Source organism: Rhagoletis pomonella, unplaced genomic scaffold (assembly GCF_013731165.1).
Source record: "Rhagoletis pomonella isolate Grant_MI unplaced genomic scaffold, Rhpom_1.0 Rhpom_scaffold_00001, whole genome shotgun sequence".
Classification (NCBI taxonomy): Eukaryota; Metazoa; Arthropoda; class Insecta; order Diptera; family Tephritidae; genus Rhagoletis; species Rhagoletis pomonella.
In genome coordinates this window covers 110,627,412-110,655,095 of record NW_023458555.1, presented here as the reverse complement: position 1 = coordinate 110,655,095, position 27,684 = coordinate 110,627,412, and positions in this window count along the sequence as shown.

The window sequence follows — 27,684 nt, the reverse complement described above, 5'->3', positions numbered from 1 at the left end:
CACAAAAACCCGGCAAGTAATCTACGTTACTTGCCGTCGCATAGTCCATAGTCTGGTCACGGTAGGAGTCACAAAATCCCGGCGGATCGGATGTGTTGAGCCACTCTGTTGAATCTTGCTTCACCTTGCCAGTGTTTTGCAAGATTTCGGTGTTCCTCGCTGAAAAAATTTATGGTTTAAAATATAAAATAAATTATATATTATTATATTATATTATTATATTATTATTATTATATTATAATTATATTATATTATAATTATTTATTAAAGGTTACGAAAACTCACCCAAAATATATTTTCTAAGTCTGTATCTAAACTCCTTTGGTGTTGGATGGTCGTATAGTCCTCCCTTGCTGCGAATGTTGCCAAAGAATTGCTCCAGAAAGTCTTGATTTAGTCGCTCCGTCACGATGTATTTGAAATTGTACTTTGATTGTATAAATTCGTACAACATTGGCAGCGCATTAGTACTCATCAAAACACCTTTCTGGAATTGCTGCAAACCTTTTTTACCTGGTATCACCACTTCTGACATGAACTCACTCATTTATCTCAAAACCTTGTTTTGGTTTTGCAACTTCAGACCAAATGGTTCCTTTAATTTATTTAAAAAAGTTTTCTAATTAGAATATTGTGGTAATGAAATTTGCCTTTCCAGGGTAGTTTAAGGTTTCCACGGAGGAGTTGAATACATCATACCAGTCGTTTATTAGCTGAACTAGATCAGCTGTCTCAACTGGATTCACCACATCCAACCCAAGTGAATAACAACGCCGTATAGCCATTGCAGTCATGTTCGAAAGCAATTGAGCTGCTACCTTCACTTTTTATCGCCCTGAAATTTATAGAGAAAACAATATTTACTAGGCTATCGAATATTAAGTAGTTTTAACATATGTATGTACCTATGCCTTTGACGGATAAGTGGGCCTCGGTCAATTTGAAAGTAATGGATACATCACAGGAAGAGGTGTGCTTCATGACGTCCACTATTGCTCGCGTGTTTATAGTTTTTCCGTTCCAAATGAGCCCGGTATCAAGAAAATGATTTCTGATGAGTTTCAGCATATGCGGCGCGTCAGCAAAGGCAAAAACTTTGTCATCGGGATTCATTGGGTTATGGAACCACGGTTTTTCTACGAAAAATTAAGGACATGCTGCAAAAATTAGATAATGTGAACATTTACTTCTTACCTATAGTAAGTCCAAGTTCTCTCCATAATTTTTGGTTCGACGTGCCCATATCGCATACCATCGCAACAACAGGATAACCAGCATCCTGCACTGCCATAATTATGCGTGTTAAGTGATCTACATCGATTTTGCAGTCAAAATCGAAGAACACTACCTGCTTCCACCTCTTGTACAAACCTCGGGCCATTACGACTTGAACGTAGTTCGCTGGTTTTCTGACGAAGTCTTCTGTTGGCTCATATTCATATGCCTCGGTCACCTTCATCTCGTCGAACGCTAGTAAGCATACTTTCTCCTGAGCAGAGAGGTCTTTAATATTTCGCATGAACTCCAATGCAACGGTGAGAATTCCCTCGTTGATGTGAACTTTCCGGTACCACCGTTGTAGAGTAGTCACATGGGGAAGAGGGAACCCACCTTGGTACAGATGCCTGTATGCTCGGGGACCGGATGCGTGAAGACATATAGCGCTCGATATGTCCTTCCATGCCCAATGCACAGTTTTACCTTCGAGGTAAGCAAAGAAGCTTACTTAAGAAAATAGTATACTTTTAATATTTAAAAAGCTACATACCATTCATAGCCATTTTCCTCACTTGGCCTTTTGTGAAAATGGAGCGAACCGAGGTCATTATTTTTTCATTTTCCAGGAGCTTCAACTTCAGCTTAGCATTTTCCTCTAGTAGCTTCTTATTTTTTGATTTTAGATCTGCGATCTCCAACTCCATTGCACACTGTAATAATATGGAACTGAACAGATTTGTGTTTTTATAAGGAAATATAATAATATTAAATCGTTTTAGGGAAACTCACTCGGTATTCGTTTGGATACTGTTTTGTGGCACACATTGGTCATCCGTCTGTGTATGGCAACTTTTATACGCTACGTATTACTCAACAGCACCTGCAAAAGTACTACAAACATTCGCATCAATAAATGAATCGTTAAGATTTAAAACTTTGTGATGTAGGCTTACTTTAGACTCACGCTTGATTCTAAGAGTTCACCCATACCCGGACACCCATCAAAGCGCATGGACGAATCTTGTTCCACACATTCCGCACTATGGGATCTAAAAACTTGTATATAAAGTGATCTGATGCGACCGCATTTCGGATACTCACTTCGAAGAAGATGGTATATTAAAATTAAGGGAAGGAACAGAGTTGGGCATTAAGTTGATCCTTTGCGCTCCAACTATGAGATCCGATTGTAAAAAATGGTCGGAACACACCCAACTGTTTGCTGCAAGCTGCAAGCCACAAGCTCTGTCCCAATTGGATTTTCTCCGCTGATCCTGCGGAACTTTAAAAAAGGATCCATCCCTTTCCCCTTCTTCTACCACACAATACGCATTTTCCCATTTCTGAACTTTTACTTTAAATCAAATAATCAAATAATTTTTATTAAATAAATTTGCCGCTGAATTCACAGAAATACACTCAATGCAACTCAATGTAAACAAAGATAGTTTTGTAAACAAAGTTTGACAGTTTATGGACCACATAAATAGAAAAAAATCAAATCAGCTGATTTTCTGATACTACCTGTTTATTGTACCATGTATTTGATACATAATTTCGCTGCTTGCTACCCAAGCATGTTACCACTTTGCAATGGGGTGCTCTCGTACTCTTCGAAATTTTGAATAGTATTTTTGAATTTCGTGCCTTCCCTGCATCGTGCATGACTTCGAGAATACCCCTAATGTTGTTTACGAAATAAAATGCAAAGGATTGGCGAAATCTGCAATAAAGTATACGTAGGCACGACAAAGCGAGCACTTGGAATCAGAATCAACGAACACCTAACTGACGCAGAACATAAAAAGACAACAACAGCACTAGCCCAACCAGTGTTGCCAAACAGTGGCGTAGCCAGGGGGGGGATTTGGGGGGATAGATCTCCCCCTTCGTCAGTGAAATGAAACTTTTTATTTTTGAATTAATAACACAATACTATTTTACCCTTCCGATTTATAATTTTTTATTTCAGACTGATGGCAAATTATCTTTTAATGAATATATAAAATTATCGGTTGGTGGATTATGTATTTGAATATTTGCGAAATACACTAGGCCATTTTGCTTAGTTCCCTACAGTGTTAAGAAATAAAATTGTTCCTTCAGTACAAAATCTATACAAAAACTGTACTTTTCGACTGTAAATTGTATCGAATTTGCTCATATGCATATCCATACATAGATTCCCTTCTAGACCAATGATTTGATGGTATTCACGGGAAAGTTTATGTAGGTACTTTTACATATTTTACACTTTTAACATAAATGTCAAGGAAGATATTTTAAGATACACTTCTTAACAAACACATTTTTTTAAGTTATTAAGAATAGATAAAAGAGAAATCTTCTTTGAATTCAGTACTAAAACTTGACATTTCAAGTGCTTATCAAAACTTTACACATGTTAACTAGATTGGCCATTTATCTTAGAATTATATAATTTTGATTATTTGTTTATAAAAATGCAGTTTACACTTTAACAAGACCCGTATAAATCCAAAGTTTAATCTTTGCGCAACATTAAAAAAATGAACAAACTTTCGTAAAGCTTTTTAATAAGATTTCCTAGAAATACATATTTTGAGTATGCAGTTTTGTAGCCCGATCAATTCAAATAAAGCGCAAGTTTAAAATACATAGCTGCGACTTCCCTGCAGGGAAAGCTACTAGTTGTGAACTAGAATTCTACCAGTTTGCGTTTCAGCTCAACTAGTTCATGTTCTATCCTTTTTCAATGTTAGCGACTGGTATTTTTAACATTGCGATGTCCTACGAGATGTCAATTGTCAGGCTATGCATCAGCATCTACTAGTATAAATACTAGTAGCATCATACCAGTTGATGAGGTAGTCTGTCAATTCATGCCCCGTGAAAAGCATTAGTGTGCCTTTTTGCTCGCGATGCTCCAGCAGTCACAATGGCTGACAGAGCAAGGCACTCGCGTGGTAAGCCTGGTCCCAGGTTCGAATCCTGGCGCAGGGAAAATTTTTTTCTTTTCTTTTTTTTATTTTATTTTTATTTTTAATAAATTTATTTTTTTGTTTAGGCTGTTTGTTGTAATTTTTAAATTTAATAAAAAAAATATTTTTGTTTTATTTCTTTGTTTTTATAGCACAAGCAATGTTTTTTTGTAATGCAATTAGATTTTCAAATTTGTTATTTATTTATAAAATGAATAAATTTTTTTTACTTACATTTATTTAACTTTAAAAATCTTAACCACCTCCAAGCGGCCTCGAACCTGCGATTTCAGAACCAGAACCAGTAGTCTTCACGTGACGCCACAGCCGACATTTGTAAGAAATGCAATTAATTGCGTTTTATTTTTGGCTTTGGAAATTCAAAGGCAGATGTCGCTGATCGCCTAAGTTCTTCGAAATTGTCGAGCTGGTAGGCACATACTAGTTAATGAACTAGTATTTTTTCTGCAGGGTTATCTTTAATTTTTAATATTTTTTTATTTTTTTATGAAGGCGTTGCTCATTTTCTTCATTAAATAAATCGTCGAACATACTTAGATGAGATTTTTTAATTAACGATAACACTGTTTATATATGAAGCTGATTTCAACATTTTGTTTTAATAAAATTTAGTATCGAAAATATTCTTTTAAAACTTGCCTAGGAATGTGATATAATGGTTCGTTCAAAACCTTTTTTCAAAACTAATAAAGGCAAAAACGAGAAAGCGAAGACAAAAAGAGAAAAAAACTTCCCGCAGTGAATTTTCAGATTTTTAAAACGGTATAGTAATTTAATTTTTTAAATTTAAATAAAGCATGAAGACCCCATGGAATAAACGTGTGATAAAAAATAGATAACGGTAAAACTGGCACATACATAAATATATGAAAGAATACACTCAGCGACGCCTCTAGCCATTGTGTGTCACAAATTTAAGTTATCGATGGAAATGGACTACCCTATTAAAAAGATATATCCTTACTGCACCTCGAGAGGCCAAGCCCTTTCATTTGACACCTCATTTTGAAAATCGGGAGAACGGTGTATATATCATGTTTTTAAACACAGGTGGCAACCCTATTAAAAAAATATATCTTTACTGCACATCTAGGGGCCAAGCCCTTTCATTTGACACCTCATTTTTGAAAATCGGGGGAACGGTGTAAATATCATGTTTTTAAACGCAGGTGGTAACTCTTTAAAAAAATATATACTTACTGCACGTCCAGAGGCCAAGCCCTTTCATTTGACACCTCATTTTTGAAAATCGGGAGAACGGTGTAAATATCATATCGTCGTTTAAAGTACAAAACCGCGTATCAACAAATTGCAAAACCGCGTATGTGAATTATGTAAATTTTCTTCTAGAGAGTAAAAACACTCATATTTCTCTTTTTTATAAAGCAATCGCATACCTGGCCATTATATTTCAGGACGAGTGGATAAGGATTGAGCCAAGAGTTTGTGTGAGTAAATCCAATTTTTGACAGCTAATGCCAGTTACGCGGTTTTGCAGAATGTCGATACACGGTTTTGTACTTTAAACGACGATATTATTATTAAAAAAATATATCCTTACTGCACATAAAGAGGCCAAGCCCTTTCATTTGACACCTCACTTTTGAAAATCGAATGAACCTACAGTGCCGCCTACGTGGGCAAAAATCGAAAAACTCGTTATCTGCAATGTGAACGTGTTTGGAATTTTTGTAAAGGTAATTTATCCACTAAAAAGAATTAAACAAATATTTCACTATGAAATAAATTGTATGCCGTCAGGAAGCCACTAAAGTGGACAAATGTTATACTAAGGATTTTAATAAGATCATAACCATGCGTAAGCTATTCATAGAAAAAAATGTCAAAATTATATTCTTTAAAATAAATGTTGTTCCATATAGATAGTACAAAATTACACGAATTAAAATTTTGGAATAAAATTAAACACAGGGTGTCCCTGCGGTATTCAAGAAAAACAATTTTTTTAAACAAAATTTCAAAAAATGCTAAATTTTAATGGAATGAATAAAAAATATATGCAAAAATAGGTTATTTTTTATTTGTCAATGTTATTGTGGCTTCTTAACATTTTATTTTTAATATTTTTATTGAGCTTTGTACCACGATTAGGAAAAATTGAAAAAGCAACAAAGTCTAAGCGGTAGAAGTTATAGCACTATATCGGAGGTCACCACATCTCCTCATCAGACTTCTTTTTTCTAGACTTCAGCAGGGATCGAACCTGCGAATTCGATGTTCAAAGTCAGAAGCGTTAACCACTGAGCTATGTACATCCCGTAAACTCTTGTTGCTCGGTTATTTTTTAATATTTTATTAAATAGTACGGGCTTTTAGCTTTCAAAAGAAGGAACAAAAACTTGCTAATTTTTTCGCCGTTTCTGAAGTAATGCATTTTTCGCTAATGCAAAAAATATTTTTTTAATTTTATGTCAGTGCCTTGAGATCTGCACGATTCGTTCCATTTTCAACAACGAAGTGTCAGATTAAAAAGATTAACCTGTGGATAGAAAGTTTATTTTTTTTAAGAGTTGCCACATGTTAAAAAATTAGATTGTTAAAAAATTGTATTACAAATACATACATTGTCAATTAGTGATTTGTTCCGATTAGATTCCTTTTAAATTACCGGACTCTTAAATTAACTCAGGAATGTTTTTACTCTTCACTTATTTCTTGCTAAATATGTACATTTTTTTCATTTGTCTGATACTCATACTGATATACATATTTCAGTTATCTTATTCCCTTAATTAAAGTAAATTTGATTTTTTAAACATGTGGCAACCCTTCTACGTGTCGTTTAGAAATAAAGTATTTTCAAAACTAGTTCAATTGATACCCATATTATAATATCTAATTCATTTAACCTATTACATAATTTTAATAAAATTTGTAACAGGTGGCAACCCTTTTCATAAATAAAAAACTTTATTGCACATCTACAGGCCAAGCCCTGTCATTTGACAACTCACTTTTGAAAATCGAACGAACTATATATACATACCTATGTAAAGGCTACAAGAACCTAAATTTTCAACTTCAAGCTACATTTACAGTGAAAGTATGAAAGTTATCCAAAAACAAATTGCATTTTTGAATTTAGCGTCCTCAATTTTAATAAGAAGCGAATTTTTATTGAAATCACGTAAGCAGTACGCTCATCACACGGTCCATAGGGACGACGCCGTTAAGGTTGTGGGGTTTTCCGAGCATTCGAAGAGATGTTTCGAGTCGTGAGGGGTCTCTCCGCATGCCGGACATTCGTTCGGCACATCCGCAGTTAACCTACTCAGGTAGGAATTTAGCCTGCTGCAGTAGCCAGAGCGAAGTTGGGCTATTGTTGTCCTGGTCTCCCGAGGCAGATATAGCTCCGTCACGTCAATGTCCGGTGGTTGTGTGCCTAGAACGGCATTCACAGGTATTGAGTCTACATAACTCGAGACTGAGTCCCTGTGAATGCCGTTCAAGGCCTGCCTGTGCTTTCACTGCCGTTGCCGACATCTGATCTTCAAAGTATGATGCTAAGTTGTCTCATCTGCTTTACTTACATCAGCAAATCCTGGGAGGAGAAGTTGGAAGGTCGGTAAAACTTCTTCGTTTTCGAGAAATCGTTCCGTAAAATTTTCAACTAAGGAGTCAATGCACGGAAGGAATACTGTAATTCTGAAGTAAGCTTCGCTCGATGCAGTTTGCCAATTGGTACGGCTTGTTGACGTGATATAACTCTTGAAGCACGGATTTCGCTGTAAAAAAAAATCATTATCATTCCTAGGTGATCGATGTGGCATTCACTATGAAATACATGAAAATTCAAACTTTGAGCAATAATATTGCATGTGCTTTGCTTGCAAAATATCCCTGACAGAACGCTTGTCATGTAAATTGCTGCTAAGGCCTGCACATGGCAGGCTATGCATTGAATTAGCACGCAGCTGTGTCCGCAGTTAAGTGAAAAATAAGCATTAATTATTTTATACAAAATTAATTCAAATTTGTGTAGAAATTGATATACATTAACACGTAATTAACACGTAATACGCACGTAATTAACACGTAATACATTAACACGTAAGTATGCACATCACGCTACTTACCTTCGAGATTTTTTTTTGGTGCCTTCGGTTTTTTGAAGAACGAGATTAATGATTGTTGAACTTTGTGACGTTTCATTGTTGATTAAAAACTGTCAAGAGGTGACTTAAAACTTCAAGTGTTTAACATTCAAATATCACACAGCTGTCAAAACGTAAACAATGCACTTGACTGTGCTCAGTTTTTCGTATTGCGAGCGATTTGTTGTGATCTTCGATCTGTTAATTTTGTAAACATTTAATAATAATTGTTTTTTTCTATTCATACTTCAACTTACATACATATTTTTGCGTTTACACACTTTATTGTATTGATATTTTAAAACAATTTGTTTTGTCTTTTTTTTGACATAACTCGAGAACCACTAGTCCGATTTTGCTCAAACAAATTTAAAAAAATTAAAAATGACAATTCCTTTAATCTGTTCATATAACGTTTTTCTATATAATCAACAGTTTTGCCGGTAAAAATAAATGTATGAAGAAAAAAAATATTTTTTGCCTAAAATATTAAATTTTTTTATTTTTTAAATTCATTTAAAATGAAAACGGAAAAAGGGCAAGTCGTATTACTTTCACGCAAAGTCACATAACCTTTAAGCAAAATGAGACATAGATCATGAAAATCGATGGACGCGTTTCGCTTTTATTCACAATTAAGTGAAGGTATCTCATTTTGACAAGAATATTGATTTTATGTTTCAATGAATTTGGATAATATTTATTATATTTTATTTATTATTAACACGAAAAATTAAAAATTATTACAGGTAATTATTAGGTTATTACATAGATACAAAAATAATTTAATAGGCAAAAATAATTTTTTTCTTCTTCATACATTTATTTTTACCGGCAAAACTGTTGAGTATATAGAAAAACGTTATATTAACAGATTAAAGGAATTGTAATTTTTAATTTTTTTTTAATTTGTTTGAGCAAAATCGGACTAGTGGTTCTCGAGTTATGTCAAAAAAAAGACCACCAAAGGTGACAATTTCCCCTATATGATAGTTACTAACTTCAAATCGATATATCTCGATTCCTAGACGTGACCCAGCGAAACGCCGGGCCACGTATAACTTGTTTTTGACCGATATAACATTTCCCGTTGGTTTCATCCCATCCCGATTTTGACTGTCGCATAGTGTTACCTGTATTTTGTTTTTGCTTTTAGCGGGCCATTGTCAAATTTCCGCTATTCTTCCCCGAATGAAAAAGGGCGACGGAAAATGCAAACACTCTCACGTTTTCACTCACTCACTAACGAAATGGAAAATTTTGACAATCAAACGCTACTCACAGCTGATGAAACAACACCACCTTATATAAATTCGCCTTGATACCAATGATTTGGATATCAGTAGAAGAGTCTTAAAACAAGCTATCCAACGCTGCCTTTTACCTAGCTATCTAACGTTATCGCCTGACAACTAAAACTCGGGCTCCTGAAAATATAGATTTTGGGCATTTTCTCAAAAACTGGTTAGTCGATTTTAATTTAGGTTTCCTCAAAAGTCTAGCCCAAAGCCTTAGATTTCATTTGATATATACACATCTTATATCTAGGAAAACTCTTGTTGTGGAGATATTGCGATTCAAATTGAAAAAAGTGGTTAGGAATTAACATATTCTTCTAATTTCGTTACTTTATGCTATCAACATAACATACCCAATTCTCCGCAAAAAACTGTACAATTCCCTGCAAATCAAGGGAATTTCCCGCGAGTTGACGTCCCTGCACGCGATACATAATTTGTATGTCGCTTTCTGATTTTTTAGAAATCTTTTTATTATTGCTGGTTTCTTTGTTTTCATATATATAAGTATATATTTTTGATATACATAAGTATATCAAATAAAACACCTATTTTAGGTAAAATTTTCGAGTGACGAAATCTTAACTAGAAACACAAAATTTATGAGGAAAAATGTACGCATTTTGTTAACTGCCCTAGAAATTGACGGAAAATTGTTTTATTGATACGAATCGTTGCTAAATTTCAAATTTTAATACCCGAGCGCACTTGTGCACAAGGGTGTTATAACTTTGTTCACATAACGGTTGCTTGTAACAGACAAAACGAATCGATATAGATATATGTAGAAAAATGTATACATAAACGATCTGAATGAAAACAGAAGTCGATTAAGCGGTGACTGTCTGTCCGTCCATCTGTGCACACGATAACTCAAGTAAAAATTTAGATATCTTAATAAAACTTGGTAAATATGTGTAGTTCTTTTCAGCGTAGGACGGATGGTATTGAAAATGGGCAAAATCGGACCACGTCTACCTCCCATACAACAGTATTTTTCAGAAATACGCTAACTGCGGTATTTTAGTAACTACTAAAACTTATTCACTCAAAATTGATATTTATACTGATTTTTAAACGAAAAATAAGAAGAATATAAATTTTTGGAAAATGGGCGTAGCAACGGATGTGCATATCTTGATAACCGCTCCACCAATTTCTCCCAAATTCGGCACAGTGTTGGCGTTGGCAAAAAATACCAAACGGTTAAAAATTTTTAAAATCGGACAATAAGCACGGTAATATAGAGAAATACGAAATCTTCGATAAATTAGTAAATATGGGCGTAGCACCGCACACTTATGACCACATATATGTATTTCGATAACTATTCAATCCATTTGTACCAAACTCGGTATGGTTATTGTGCTTGCCACTTAAAAATTATTGAAATATGACGTAAAAAGTCCCTTGGAAAGAAGTAACATTATTATGGAATTTTGCAAAGTGGGCGTGATACCGCCCACACATAACTATATCAGTTTATCTCATTATGTCTAACTGAACGTTCTATCTGCTTAGCATGTAGCGGCATTTTTTCGGAAAGGTGGAAAAACTATATTTAATACCGGGTATTTAATGTTCGGCTCCGAACTTGGATTTTTTACTTGTTTTATTTTGCTACGTTCCGAATAAATAAAACTACTTTCCGTCAGTTGCCAGGGCAGTTAAAAATATTCGTATAATTTTCCTAACGAAATTGATATCATACATTTTGCGTTTCTAGTTCAGCTTTCGTCACTCGAAAATTTTGCATCAAAGAGGTGTTTTATTTGATATAACTGACTTCCAAAAAAAGTAACGTTAAAGACAACCTAAAACCTCATTTATCTCTAAAACAACAAAATATAGGAAACAAGTGTATGTATAAAAAATGTAGCTTTTGGAGTTTGTTATTAGGATAAATGAAAAACTTTCAGTTTCTATACAACAATTGATGTAGCATTCAACCATGTTACACGCTAAGTATGTGTTCGAGTTAGCTAAATTTGACCATATCTCTGGTTGAGGTGGCGTTTACTAGGCTGTGAAATATCTGCCTATCAGAAAGCCAGAAACTGCATCCTTCTCTATCATATTATTATATATGTACAAGGAGCCTGGTTATCTATCTGGCAAGCTCATTTTTCCTAAGTCAGCTCGAATTAATGATTTGATAGTACCAAATTATAATTATCTAACCTCCGCCGGCTATTCTTTGTCAATGCTATTCGTCCATGGCACTCTGTTCCAATGGCAACTCGTAGTAGTCTAATTAAAAGCAACTTTAAGAATGTTCTATATTCGTCCGTTCGTTAAAATAAATTTATGTTGTATTATGAGTTTCGCTATGTAAATAACAAATCTCAAGTTAATCTGTATAACCCTTCTATTGCTTTAATTGTCTGTACTTCTTTATACGTTTTAGCCTTACTTTCTTATAAGTTTTAGCTTTAGTTAGGTAATACCTTGTTTTATCTTTCTGGTTTTACCTTTTATTTGCTGTACTATAAAAGATCACAGATCTTATTGTACTAATGATTTCGCAATAAATAAATGAAATGAAATGAAATTTAGCAATGATCAATCACGGCTAATCTATATTCATACACATAAGTACTCAGTTTTCATACTCAAAATTATAACTATCTTAATACTACAATAATATGTATGTGTTTCTCGATTTGAATAATAAGCATCCAGATTTAAGAATGGGTGCCAGGGTTGCCAACTTTTGCATACTTTAAACCGGGATATACAATGTTAGGAAATAGGGTATGTAAAATAACATATTAAACTACATCAATGTCAATGCTTTATCAACATTTTTTTAACAACAAAACAATATAAAATTTCATAGATGTATACAATTTTTCATAGAACAACAAAATTTAAAATTTCATAGAAGCTTCAAAATTTTCATAAAACAATATTTCAATGATAATACTCTTAAACAACTTCAAAGATAAATTAAAATTTAAATAAAAATATCACCAAACTATAAATTTTTGTATGTATATCGTCGTTTAAAGTACAAAACCGTAACTTAGCAAAACATGCATTCCATGAAGTCTTTTTACTACTTATGAAGAAGATGAACAGAATATTTTGTATTGAATTGAAAAGTTTAACAATTGGAAGCTTTTTTGGTACATAAGTAGGCTTTTAATTTTGAATTTTCACGAACTCATTGGGTAGGTTCAGAAGGTGCAGAAGTGGAGCGCAACCGTTGCTAAAAAAATCAATGATCGTAATGCGTCTTCTGAACGGCTTGATACATTAGCTGTCAAATTCAAAACACACAACACGTTGTCTCAAATGATCAGAAAAATTTTACGATCATCTAACACGCAACTGTTCAGTTGATCAGAAGTACAAAACAACGCGTTCAGAAGGTGCAATCGCAACAGTTACTGAGCTGTTGCGCTTTCTGAACGTGCCCATTCACTTCTTATCTTTCTATGCTAGACATGACAGAATCTCTGTTTCAGGATTTTCAAAACAAAAATAGTAATCTCAGCAATAAAAAAGTGTCGTTATCTGATGATGACCAACTAAACGATATTCATGGCCAAATAAAAAGCGATTTCCAGAAATGTGACTAGGCTTCCTTACAAATGGATGAGTCGACCGATGTTTCAGACTCTCTGCACTTATTAGTTTTCACCAGAGTGGTATTTTCTGATTTGTCTGCTAAGGAGGCAATGTTAGTCAATCTGATTTTGGAAACTCGTACTCGTGGGCAAGATATATATATGTTGTCATAACCAATAACCGCCTAAGTCTACTTAAGAAAGAATTGAGTTATATATGCTATCGTTTTCTGCAACTACCATTCCATGTGTATGTGAAACTCCCACCTCGTTACCTAGGCTATTTAAAAAGTTATAGATGCAAATATTTTGGTTTCCCCATAAGGTTAACATTACAATCCAAATCTTTAAAACGTTTTTTCTCGAATTCAGGTTTTTCGACTTAGGCGATTATTGTTTATGACCATAGATATATATTACGTAGTGAAAAAGAAGGAAAATCTGATGCAAAAACAGTCAACCTTTACAATGTTATGAGCACGATCGTTCGTATTGTGAATTTGATTCGCGGATGACCGTTAAAACATCGGCAATTCAAAGCCTTGCTCGATGAATTTGAGAGTGACACATATTCTACCACTCTGAAGTAAGATGGCTGAGTCAAGGTATAGTGCTCTCAATATTTGTAGCTTTGATGACAGAAATAAAGATTTCCCTGAAATCCAAAGGCAGCATTTTTAACTGATGTGACTGCAATTTCAACACAACTTTGCAATCTCGAAATCGATGTATGGATAGAGCAGTTGACAAAGAAAAACTTTCAACATTTCCGGACGTTTACTCTTCTGGAACAGGCTTTTTCACAACTAATGGTTATAAAAAACAAATACCGACACGTACTGACTGAAGAGCATGTCAAAATAACATGATTTTAGCCTGCACAACTGTGCAATATAAACCAAATTTTAAGAAGTTATCTGAAAATATGAAGATTCAAGCATCATATTAAATTTATTGGGCATGTGCTGCGAGTCGTACGATTTGAAATCGGTGCGATTTGTAAAATATTTTTGATTATTTTTAGGGAAAGTAATAAATATTTCAAATGAAAATGGCGAGAAACACATAACTTACGTCATATCTATCGATTCAGTGCCAAATTTTGCCGTTTTGTTAATCAATCTCCGAAGAAGGTTTTGCAGATCGCATCGATCTCAAATCTTTCCGATTACCATTCCCATATGTTTACAATAAAATGAATGTTCTTCATTAAAATATGCACTGTTATTAATTTAACTTAACTGTATACACTTAAATAATAAATAAATATTTTAAAAGGATCAGTTAGTAGAATATAACATTGAATATAAGAAGAGTGAATCGAGTTAACGCAGTTAAGATTGAAGTTAATCTAGCGGTGCCCGCGTATTATAGCGATAGTTTCAAAATAGCCCTGTTGGTCACCACTTACCTAGAGGTTAAAGGGTGCTCGCTCTCCTAAAGGTTAAAGGTTCCCGCTAGGTCTGCTCACCATGATTTGCCTTTGCATCACTTTCACTGCAGTCCGTTCAAGTTGGTTTGCCATGCATATTCTATTGTCGCTTATGTACTATAAGTTATAGTCACCTAGCTGTTTGTTTCATTCTATTGTCGCTTATGTACTATAATAATTAGTTACCTAGCTGCTAAGCGAACCGATATGCGGATATTTGTTCGCATGTACATGCACAGGTTTAAATTTAAAAAACAGTTCATTCTAATTCTATGAGAAAGGAGTTTGACATCTGTGGTCAGCTAGAATAGCCGCCGCGCCTTATCATTTTCTTGGCTTTTATTAATAGGTGGCAAAAACGCTCGCCATCTCCGAACATTTGGTGACCCCGACGTAATCCTCTCCCGTTTTCGTTTCGCACTTAACTAATCGATTAGTAATTGTTTGCATAGTAAAGCAGCGTTTTCGAATACCCCGCATCAAATTATCGCATTCAATTTGATGTTTATCAAAAAATTGTCGTTCAATCGCATTTAATCATCGCTTATAAACTACTCATTGCTCAGCATTTGAAGGTGCGATTCCAACAATTTACATATTCGGCCCTCCTTAGAAGTCTCGTTTGACCTTTAACCAGGCCAACGTGAGCACAATTAGCAGCAGTGCATTTGTTATCGCCATCTCCTCATCCCGTTGAAAATCGTTTCTAATTATCGGCCATCAGTGTCGGTGCACAAACGCGCGTTTGGCAGCGGCACAATAGTTAGTGCTAAAATTGCGTCGCATATTTCGTTTCTACAAGCAAAAGAAGGCACGCATTAGGTAGCAGTGCACTTGTTGCCGGATACATCCCGTGGCATTTCCTTTTGGAAGCAACTGACTCCAAGTTGAAGTAAAGCAAAATGCCAAAACCGCACAAAAGGCGTGATACAAACGATCTAAGAGAGAGTTCAAGCGACATGTTTTTGAAAAGAAAAAGTGTATGGTTCCTGAAACAAATCAGCATACTGCAGGTCAAACCTTGATGAATCAACTTTGGCGGTGCAGTTAGAGCAACTGGACAGGCTTCAAACGCAATTCGAAGAAACCCAGTCGCAACTTGAGAGGGAAGACGTAACGGAAATCGAAAGCGAAGCAAGGATGCAATTTTCGGAGGAATACGTATCCATAAAGGCAAGCATAACCAAGATACTTGGCACGCGCTCGATCTCATGTGCTAGATCATCTACGCGAAAACATTCTATGATAGACGAGCTAGGCGTGCGCACGTCGTCGTGTCCAGTTAAATCGCGCTTGCCGGTTGTGCAGTTACCCCGATTTAGCGGAGTAACCACAGAGTGGCCAGACTTTTGGGCCATGTTTCATGACATCGTCGATCAAGAACCGGTGTTGACGATCATCGAGAAGTTCCAGCACTTGAGGTCATGTCTATCCGGTGTCGCATTGGATGCTATCGGCTCGTTGGAAATTAGTGCGGAGAACTGCGAAAAGGCGGTAAAATTATTAAAGGTACGATTTGACATTAAGAGAGTTCAATTTCAGGCTCACATCAAAGACGTTTTCGGGTTGAAGAAGGTGCCTGATGGTTCGGCCGTTTGCCTTCTGGAGCTCAGCGACAAGATCAGCAGTCATCTGCGTGCATTACAAACTATTGTTACAAATGAAGAGTTGTTAGATGGTTTGCTTACGCATTTAGTTATAAGCAAAGCAGATACTAGCACCAAAGCGAAATGGGAAGAAAAAGCTCCGACTCAAAATTTGCCTTCGTGGGATCTCGTTGCCGCGTTTTTGGAAAGGAGAGTGCGAATCTTGGAAAGCGTTACTACCATCACGGCAGGCTCCTCAAAACAGGTTATAAGTAGAAAAATAATCGTAACCAATCGTTCGTTACTACTAGCCCTATCAAGAATTGCGTATTTTGTAATGCGACTGAGCACACAATCCCCACTTGCTCACTTTTCCTTAACCTTTCACCTTTCTTGCGCTCTCAAGAAGCCGAAAAGTTGCAACTTTGCATCAATTGTCTAAAAAAGGAACATATGGTTAAAAATTGTAAGTCCAGCAACTGCAAACAGTGATCCGCTAAGCACAACACACTTATTCATTTATCACAACCTTCACAAGCGATTTCGCAAAACATAAGTGCGCCTTCCGGCGCCAAAGCAGCCCTTGTCGCTGACTCCAAGCAATCTTTTCACCCATCCCTCAAGGGAGTAACTATGCTAGCCACTGCCATTGTGATGTTAAAAAGTCGTCAAGGTACTTTCATACCCTGTAAAGCCTTACTTGACTCCGCCTCGCAACTTCATTGCATAACGGCAAACATAGCCAACCAGCTGCAAATTAAGAAATCTAAGTCCACTACTCACATTTCGGGAATTGGGCAGTCAGACATATTCTCGAGTGAGAGTGCAACTACGCTATTGCAATCCGTCGATCGAACTTATGAAACATCCATTTCAGCCGTGAAAATTCCAGCAAATATCTCCTTAGCCGATCCATTCTTCTTCAAGCCCCAGAAAATTGATCTTTTGATCGGAGCAAGTCTGTTTTTCGAGCTTCTATGCGTGGGACAAATTCGCCTGAGAAAAAACCTGCCGGTACTGCAAAAAACGAGACTAGGTTGGGTCTTGTCAGGGAACTTCGATTTCACCTCCCCTTAATCCGTGCACTGCGCAGTTGCTGTTGAGGAGTCCGCATCTGATGGAATAGACTGCACCCTGAACGATTTAGTCAAGCGGTTTTGGGAGGTAGAAGGTCACACTACTGAAAATGTAAAGCGAACTAAAGAGGACTTGGCTTGTAAGAAACACTTCATCAACAATTATCGTCGAGTGAGCTCAGGAGAATATTCATTTAGTTTGCCCTTTAAATCAAGCCCTTCGCAATTAGGCGACTCTTATGCGCAAGCAGTTCGTCGATTCCAAAATCTCGAGAAAAGATTCGCACATAAACCTTATTTAAAGAAGCAATACTCTGCATTCTTAACTGAATATGCTCAGCTTGAGCATGTCTCTGGTAAAAGTTATTCCTACTGCGGTGCGCACCAACTTCTTACCTCATCATTGCATATTGAAGGTAGAAAGCTCCACCACAAAATTGCGCGTAGTCTTTGATGCGTCTGCTCCCACCAGCTCCGGATTCTCTTTAAACGACATTTTGATGTCGGGTCCTACAATACAACCCACACTGATTGACTCTGTTAAGATTTCGCTCTCATAGATTCGCTTAACGGCCGACATTTGCAAAATGTATCGCTGGGTTAAGATATCTAAATCTGATAGTTTTCTGCAATGCATATTATGGCGCGACAAGCCCGATCAAGAATTCAAGATTTACAAACTCGACACCGTAACGTATGGTACTAAGCCCGCTGCATTTCTGGCCATACGGGCAATGCAGAAGCTTGCAATTGATGAGGCAAGCAACTACCCCCTCGGTTCAGAAATTGTCTCTCGCGATTTCTATGTCGATGATTTAATATCAGGTGGTAGATCTGAAGATGAAGTTGTGCAAATAATGACGCAGACGGAACAGCTTTTAAAAAGGGTGAATTTTGTCTTAAAAAAGTGGTGCTTAAACAGCACAAGCATTTTGCAAAATGCCGACCCAGCGTATTGTGAGCAATTTTTGAAGTTCGGTGACGGCAGCGACGTTACCAAGGCGCTAGGGCTGGCATGGGAGCTTAAAGGCGATCGTCTTCTTTTCCTCTGGGATACACTTCCTGAACCATTGCGGGCCACGAAGCGCAACGTGTTGTCGGTAACTGCTAGGTTTGATGATCCGCTGGTCTCATTAGCCCCATTGTGCTAAAGGCTAAGGTGTTTTTGCAAATCTGTGGAAGGATAAACTAGCCTGGGACGAAAGCATTTCTCAGTCATTGCACTTCGCCTGGAATCGACTTTGCGAAAATTTAAGCTTTGTTGAAAAAATTAGCTTCCCTCGTTTTGTTGGACTTAATGGTGATAACATTCAAATACACGGATTCTGCGATGCCAGCATGGCAGCCTATGGAGCCTGCGCTTACATTCGAGCGCAAACTGGGGGCGAGGTTCGAACGACGTTGCTCTGCTCCAAATCTCGCGTTGCACCTTTAAAAATGCTCACGATTCCGAAATTAGAGTTGTGCGCTGCAATGTTGTTAGCCGAATTGTTACATTCCATTCAAGGTTTGGGTCCGTTCAAGGGTCAATTCTCCTGCTGGTCAGACTCCACCATCATCCTCGCGTGGGTAAGTGACGTAGCCGCTAATTTCAATGTCTTTGTTGCCAATCGGATCAGCAGCAACCAAGAACTAACTCAAGGTATGTCGTGGAGGCATGTTCCCACCGAACTCAATCCATCAGACATCTTGTCGAAAGGAGCCTCGCCCAAGGAACTTGATGCATCCACACTATGGAAGGAAGGACCCGCTTATCTAAAGGAGGATGAATCCAGATGGCCCCAAATGAGGCAAGTAGAACACATAACTAGAAAAGAAGAAGACTATGTTGATTGCCTCAACCAAAGTCATCGACTATTCAGCTAATTGCAAATACATAAATAATTTTCGTTCGATGCAAAAAATGTATGCCTACATTAATCGTTTCTTAAAAATTAAGTCCAACAATCGATGGGGATCTTCTCAACTAAGTCTAGTAGAAATTGAAGCAGGAACTCACTTGCTCCTTCGTATGGTCCAAAGAGCTGCCATGAGCCTCGAATACAGTGAACTGAAGGCTGGGCGCGTAGTCAGTTCTTCAAGCAAGATAAGCTCACTGAGCCCATTTCTAGACAATACCGGGCTAATACGAGTAGGTGGGCGTCTTCAGAATACAGCACTAAGTTTCAACGCAAAGCACTCCATCGTGCTACCAAGACATCACCCACTCACAAAGAGCATCATTGAGAACTTTCACCGGAAACTGTTACATGCTGCGCCTCAAGGGCTGCTTGCAACCCTGCGGTTGCAGTATTGGCCCATTGGAGGAAGAAAAAACGTGGCTGGTGTACTCAACAAATCCGTGCGATGTTTTCGTACCAAACCAATAGTCATGCGGCACATTATGGGTAGCCTACCAGCCGAGCGAGTACAGATTCAACGCCCATTCTACACCACTGTAATAGACTTTTACGGCCCATTCAGCTGCAAGGCGGAAGTGCGGAATAGGCCAGCTACGAAATGTTACATTTGCGTGTTTATACGTTTCGCAACAAAGGCTACTCATTTGGAGTTAGTCAGAGACCTGTCCACGGACTCGTTCTTAGCCGCACTAAAAGGATTCACTTGTTCGCTTGGGCAACCTAGGGTTATCTGGTCAGATAACGCCACTAATTTCGTCGGCGCGAAGAATGAGCTGAAAGAGATTCCTGCGCTGCTGCTAAGTGAATAACACACTAGCAAAGTTTGCAAACAATGCCTTGACGACGGCATCCACTGGTGCTTCATACCACCGCTATCGCCTCATTTTGGCGGCCTTTGGGACGCCGCAAAATATCATCTTCGCAGATTGGCTCTATCGTTCTCGGCTTCGAAGATTTTAGGACACTTGAAAGCCCCGAGGACTTGGACGTTTTGACTCCGGCCCATTTTCTTTCTGGTCGGGCACTCACAGCCATAGCAGAGCCCGACTTGTTAAATATCGAACTTAGTCGTCTAGGTCGGTGGCAGCAAACTTGTCGCATACAACAACCCTTTTGGAGGTCATGGAGCACGGCCTACCTAACGCTGTTGCAAGAGCGCGGAAGTGGCGTACGAAAACACCAAACAATCCACCCAATGTACTAGTGCTAATACAGGATGACAACAATCCACCCAGGAAGTGGCAAATGGGAAAGGATGATGTGGTTCGCGTTGCTATCATCAAGATTAGCACTGGCGTCACTCGACGGGCAATCACAAAGCTATGCATGCCTGCTGCCAGTGGATGCCGTTAAAAGCTCTCAAGGCTCCCAACGGGTGAGGATGTCCAAGGGTTAACGTAGTAATACTGCTGCGTTCACCTAGAGGTTAAAGAGTACCCGCTCTCCTAAAGGTTAAAGGTGCCCGCTAGGTCTGCTCATCATCATTTGCCTTTGCATCACTTTCGCTGCAGTCCGTTCAAGTTGGTTTGCCATGCTTATGCTATTGTCGCTTATGTACTATAAGTTATAGTTACCTGCTGTTTGTTACATTCTATTATCACTTATGTACTATAATAATTAGTTACCTAGCTGCTAAGCGAGCCGATATGCGGAAATTTGTTCGCAATAACAAAACATGTATGTACATGCACAGTTTTAGAGTTAAAAAACAGAACATTGTAATTCTCTGTAATAGTATAAATTCAGCTAAACCTTAAATTAAGAAAGGAGTTCGAGATCAGTGGACAGCTAGAATAGCCGCGCGCCTTATAATTTTCTTGGCTTTTATTAATAGGTGGCAAAAACGCTTGCCATCTCCGAACAATGTGCTTTCAAAATATTGCACAGCAAATATTGAAAGCCCGCTTGACGTCACGCTATCTGGCCCACTTCTTAAACTTTGGTAGAAATATTATTGAGGAATTACGTGCTATTCTTGGGCTTTTTAGAGTCACCAAAATAATTATAGGAGCTCATCCAGTTTCCGAGATAATCTATATATATAATACGCGAAGGGATTTTTTGTGCAGAGCAAAAGATCTGTACCGCTCGCCCGATTTTCAAGAACAAGATGTCAAATTAAAGCGCTTGGTCCGTAGATGTGCAATAAGGTTCTACTTTTTCGAAAAGAGTTGCCACCTGGTAAAAAATTGCATTCAAATAATTTAATAATCAATGACATCAGATCCACACCGTTCGTTCAATTTTTAAAAGTGAGGTGTCAAATCAAAGGGCTCTGACTTAAGGTGTGCAATAAGGTTTAACTTTTTCAAAAAGAGATGCCGCCTTTTAAAAAATTAAGTTCAAAATAATACGCGAAGGCATTTTTTGTTCTGGATAAAAGATCTGGACCGTTCGTTCGATTTTCAAAAATGGGGTGTCAAAGTAAAGCGCTGGGCCTGTAGATGTGCAAACTGGTTTTATTTTTTTGAAAGGAGTTGCCACCTGATAAAAAATTGCATTCAAATAATTTAATAAACAATGACATCATATCCACACCGATCTTTCGATTTTAAAAAGTGAGGTACCAAATCAAAGGGTTTGCCACCTTTTTAGAAATTAAGTTCAAATTATTTAAAAAGCTAAACCAATTACATACGAAATGGGCATAAATGGAAATAGTTTTGAAAATCTTTGTTTCTTAGCTTAACTTTATGAGGGTTGCCACCTGTTAAAAAAATCAAATTAAATTTGAATCAAGGGAATTAGGTAATATAAATATGTATGGGCGCCAGACGATAAAGTTTAAGTACGTAGTAGTTTTTAAACAGTTTGAAGAGTTTGTCACCTGTTTGAAAAGTGCAATTTATATGAAGTATAAAAATATGGACGTCAAGCGAATGAATCTTAAGAGATCTTTAGTTTGAACGTTTAGAATACTTTTAAAGTGTTTGAAGAGGGTTGCCACCTGTTTAAAAATTAAATTCAAATTATTTAAATAGTTAAATCAATATTTACCATTTGGGTACCAATCGCAGTAGTTTTGAAAATACTTTATTTCTTAACTGCGTGTAGGAGGGTTGCCACCTGTATAAACAATCAAATTCAATTTGAATTAAGGCAATGGGGTAATTAAAAAAGGTCTCTATCAGAGACCATAACGATTAATATAGCTCTATAACTATTACTGAACAATGGAAAAGTTGTTTTCGTCTCGCGGGACGATTATTTCAAGACGAACATTATTTACGTCTTCTCATAATAATTATATTGGCTTTTTATTTTTTTTCGTCTCTGGGGAAGTTTATTTCAAGACGAATATGATTTACTTCTTCTCATAATAATCATTTTTTTTTGAATTAAAACTTTTTTATCGAGTTCGGAGATTTAGGGCCGTTAACTTATTTATTTTCAAGTAATATTATGGAAATGAAATAAATAAATAAACTATAGCTTAACACAGAAACGTTAACGGCTATTAAATCGTTAAATATATTTATATATATATATATATATATATATATATATATATATTAAAGGGCTTTCCTTTTAGGTGGTTTGGGTTCTTTGAAAAGGCTTGCCAGATGTTAGAAAATCAAATGAAAATAATCGAGTTCGGAGATGTTTACGTAAAATATTTAACCCACCGTCACCAGATCTGAACCGAGAATTGAAGAGATTGGTATGTAGAAGTGCAATAGGGTTTAGTTTTCAGAAAAGGGTTGCCATGTAGTAGAAATTAAATTCAAAATATTAAAGTTTTTTTAAAAGTTATATGGGTTATAGCATATGGGTGTCAATCCAAATAGTTATGATTATTTTATTTTTTAACTATATATAAGAGTGTTGCCGCCTGTTTAAAAAGTGAAATTCAAATAATTGATGCGAAATTTCTTAATTGAGTTTGGAAATATGTACTTGCCACTGGAGACGGGGAAAGGCAAAGTTTAAATCTTCGAACTAAAGCCTTCATTACACCCTTACGTTTATCATCCATATTTTAATATATCTTATAACTTATGAATATTTAAATTAAATTAGAGTTTTCAAATAGTTGGCAACCCACGTCAAAATATTATTTTCACACTAAAAGCTTCCCGCTCTTTCGTCTGATGCCGATTGTGATACATATCTAAATTACCTAATTCCCTTAATTCAAGCTCAGTTTGACTCTTTAAACAGATGGCGACCCTCCTACATGTAGTTTAGAAATGAAGCATTTCAAAACTTTTTCGATTGATATCCATATTGTGATAACTCATTAAAGTTATTAAATAATTAAATAGTTGGCAGCCCTCAACCACAAATTTTCAAAGTGAAACTTTCTTAAACCTATTTTTTTACGACTTCGTGTACACATTTTTAGACTACAACCAACCTCGCCTGACACCCATATTGTGATACGTATTCCAATTACCTAACTCCCATGTTCATGTTCAATTGAATTTTTAAAACAGATGGAAACCCTCCAACATGTTGCTTAGAAATAAATCCTTTTCAACACCATTTCGATATTGATGTAATTAATTTAACTTAATTGAATTAATTTTTTTAATAGGTATTTACCGGATAGCTTAATTTAAACCTTCTCTAAATATATATGTCTTATGTGAAAATTTCGTCAACATCGATCCAGAGGTTTTTGAGTAAATGTGTTACACCACTTTTGCAACCTTAATCTATATATTAATACGTTAACATAAATTTTGCCTCCGTTCATTTGGCGAAATGGTTCTCAGCGGTTTAGCGGTTTGAGAATAAAAACAAAAACAAAGATGCCTAGAGGTACATGGCAAAAACGAAGATCAAAGTAAATTTAAACACTTTAATGTAAAGGTGAAGAGGAATATGCAAAAATAAATATAAATATGAAGAAAAGGATGAGGATGAAGATCGATATTGTTATCGATATAAAACTCGATATTCTTATCGATATAATAATCGATATTGCTATCGATGAAATAATCGATATTGTTAGCGATACTGTTATTAATTAATTAACCGCTATTGTAATCGATATAATAATCAATATAATAATCGGTATAGTTATCGATACAATAATAAATATTGTTATCGGTATAATAATCGATTAAATAATTGATTTTGTTATCGATTTAGTCATTTATATTGTTAACGATATGTACAATAATCGATACTGATGATTATTATATTTATCGCAGAATTAATCGATTTTACAATCGTTGTATTTTTATACCCGAGCGCACTTGTGCACAAGGGTATATTAATTTTGTTCACATAACGGTTGTTTGTAACAGCCAAAACGAATCGAGATAGATATAGACAAATGTATACATAAATGATCAGGATGAAAAAAGAAATCGATTAAGCCATGTCTGTCTGTCCGTCCGTCTGTCCGTCTGTCCGTGTACACGATAACTCGAGCAAAAATTGAGATATCTCAACGAAATTTGGTATGTAGGTATCCCTTAATCCAATGTAGGTTGGTATTGAAAATGGGCGAAATCGGACTTTAACCACGCCCACTTCCCATATAACGGTAATTTCCAGAAATACGAAAACTGCGATATTTTAGTAACTACTAAAGATAATTCACTCAAAATTGATATTTACAATGAGTTTTAGACGAAAAATAAGAATATTATAAATTTTTGGAAAATGGGCGTAGCCACGCCCACTTATGGTTACATGCGTATATCTTGGTAACCGCTGCACCAATTTCTTCCAAACTAGGCACAGTTGTTGGCCTTCGCATAACATACCAAATGGCCGAAAATTTTTAAAATCGCTCAATAACCACGCCTACTTCCCATATAAGGGTAATTTTCAGAAATACGAAAATTGCGAGATTTTAGTAACTACTGGAGATTATTCACTCAAAATTGATATTTATAATAAGTTTTAGACGAAAAATAAGAATATTATAAATTTTTGGAAAATGAGCGTAGCCACGCCCACTTATAGTTACATGTGTATATCTTGGTAACCGCTGCACCAATTTCTTCCAAACTTGGCACAGTTGTTGGCCTTGGTACAGCATAAAAAACCGCCGAAACTTTTTAAAATCGGACAATAACCACGCCCACATCCCATATAACGGTAATTTAGAGAAATATAAAATCTTCGATAAATCATTAAATATTGAAGCTAATTTATTCAAAATTGATGCTTGCAACAATTCTTTACCAAGAAATACGTTTATGGTAAAATTTTGGAAAATGGGCGTGGCACCGCCCACTTATGATCACATATAAGTATATCGGTAACCGTTCTACCAATTTGTACCAAACTCGGTATGGTTATTGTACTTGCTACGTGTAAGCAAAACTTTGAAAATTATTGAAATCGGACTAAAATAACGGCCGATTCTCATATAACGGTAAATTTAAGAAATGCTTGAAACTTCAACATTTCGAAATTGAAGGACGCTAATTTACTCAAAATTGATACACCTCGGCTTACCATCTAGCGGAAGGTTTCGGAAGGGTGAAAAAACATATATTTAATACTTGCGCCGGGTATTTAATGTTCGGCTCCGCCCGAACTTAGACTTTCTTACTTGTTCTATATGTGTATGGATAATGTTATCGGTATTTTTATCAACACAGTTATCAACAGGGTTATCGATACACTAATCGGAACGTGGGATGTGATCACATCACATTTTATCACATGATATGAAGAGACATCACATGATATTGCATCACATAATATGATAACACATCACACGATATCACGTGACATGACATTATATGATATGACATCACATTATATGGCATGACATCACATGACTTGACGTCACATGATATGACATCGTATGACATGACATGCCATTACATGACGTGGTATCACAAGATATGACATCATATGGTATGACATCATATGGCATGACATCAGAGGATATGACAACACATGACATGACATCCTATCACATCACATAAAATCACGTCGCATCTTATCACGTCATCGCACCTCATCTCATCTACGTGAATAGAAAAATAAAAGGATATAAGCAAAGATGTGAAAGATAAAAACACCGTTGGAAAGTAATTTTCTGTAGATGAGGAGAGTTTTTGTAGTTTCGAAATTGGTTGAAAATCGTCGTTTAAAAATTTCCATATTTGTTAATGGTTGTTTTTGCAACCTGTTCAATTCAAGCGTTTCCCATTTTGATTTACTTCGTATTTGAAATTAAACTTTGAAATAAAGATAAATATGAAGATGAAGAAACAAGTGATAACGTTGAAGACAAAAAAAGGCAAAAGTGAAGATAAAGGCGAAAATTGAGATAAAGGTGAAAATGGAGACAATGAGAAATACATAAGAATCAGGTTAACAGAGCTGAAATTTTCCGATAGGAATCGAAATAAAATCAGCCATAAAGGTTACTGAAATTTATCGAATCATCGAAGTTTATAATTATCGAAACTGATCAATGTTTACTGAGTTGTCGAAATTTATAGACATAGAAACTTAGTTGTCCAAATTTACCGATAGTTATCGAGCTATAAAAACGTGTGGGATTAATGAAATTTGTCAAGTTAAAGAAATGTATCAAGTTATCGATATTTATTGAATTATCATTAGTTATAGACTTAACGAAATATATCGAGGTGTCGTAATGCATGCAGTTCTTTCAACGTACAGAGTTATCGATATTATTGATCTACTGAAATTGGTTGGTTCAACGAAGCGAAGTTTATGGAATTTTCAAAATATATCAATTTATCGAAATTTCAAGGTTATACAAGCTTATCGATTTATCACTGCTTATCGCATTTAATCGTCTTAACAGAGTGTAACGAGTTATCAAAATGTTTAGATAGTTATTTAAAAATAAATGTATCGAGCCATCGAATTTCACAGTTATCGAAATTGGTCGAATTAACGAATTTTGTTGAGTTATCGAATTTTAGTTTTCTTGAAATTCATCAAACTATCGATATGTATCAAATCATTGAAATTTATCGATAAACTTGAATGTATCAGGTCAATTCCAAGTCCTGCCGAAGTCCTCCAAAGACCTTCTCAGATAAAAAAAAAAATTAGTTACGTTTTAGCAGAAGATTTTCCGGTTAGTTAATTTGTACCGTATAAGTTTTGCTGCGTGTTAAGTTAGAAATCCTCTCCAAGGCTTCTAAAACTAGAAAAACTGTCGAATTTCGACAGTAACTGGCACTCTAGTTTATATAAATACGTATACGATTTACTCACTTCTTGTATGGGCGGTGAAGGTGGATGTAGCCCGATGGTCCAAAATTTGGTCATCTTTTTATAAATGTCATGGCGATTTACTTCGCCAAATTTCAACTTCGAAGCTGCATTAGTTCATTTATGCCAGAAAAATTTAATTAGGCCAAGTGTGTATTGGTGAAAGGAGTAAAAGTTAAATGCAAAATTTAATAAAAATTTAATTTTAAATTAAATTTTAATTAAACAGCAATTAAAAAATTTCGTGAAATCGGCTGCAAGTGTACCAATTACATTAAGAAAAATGTGGGACGTAAATCATATTCGTTTTGAAATAAACGTCACCAGAGACTAAAA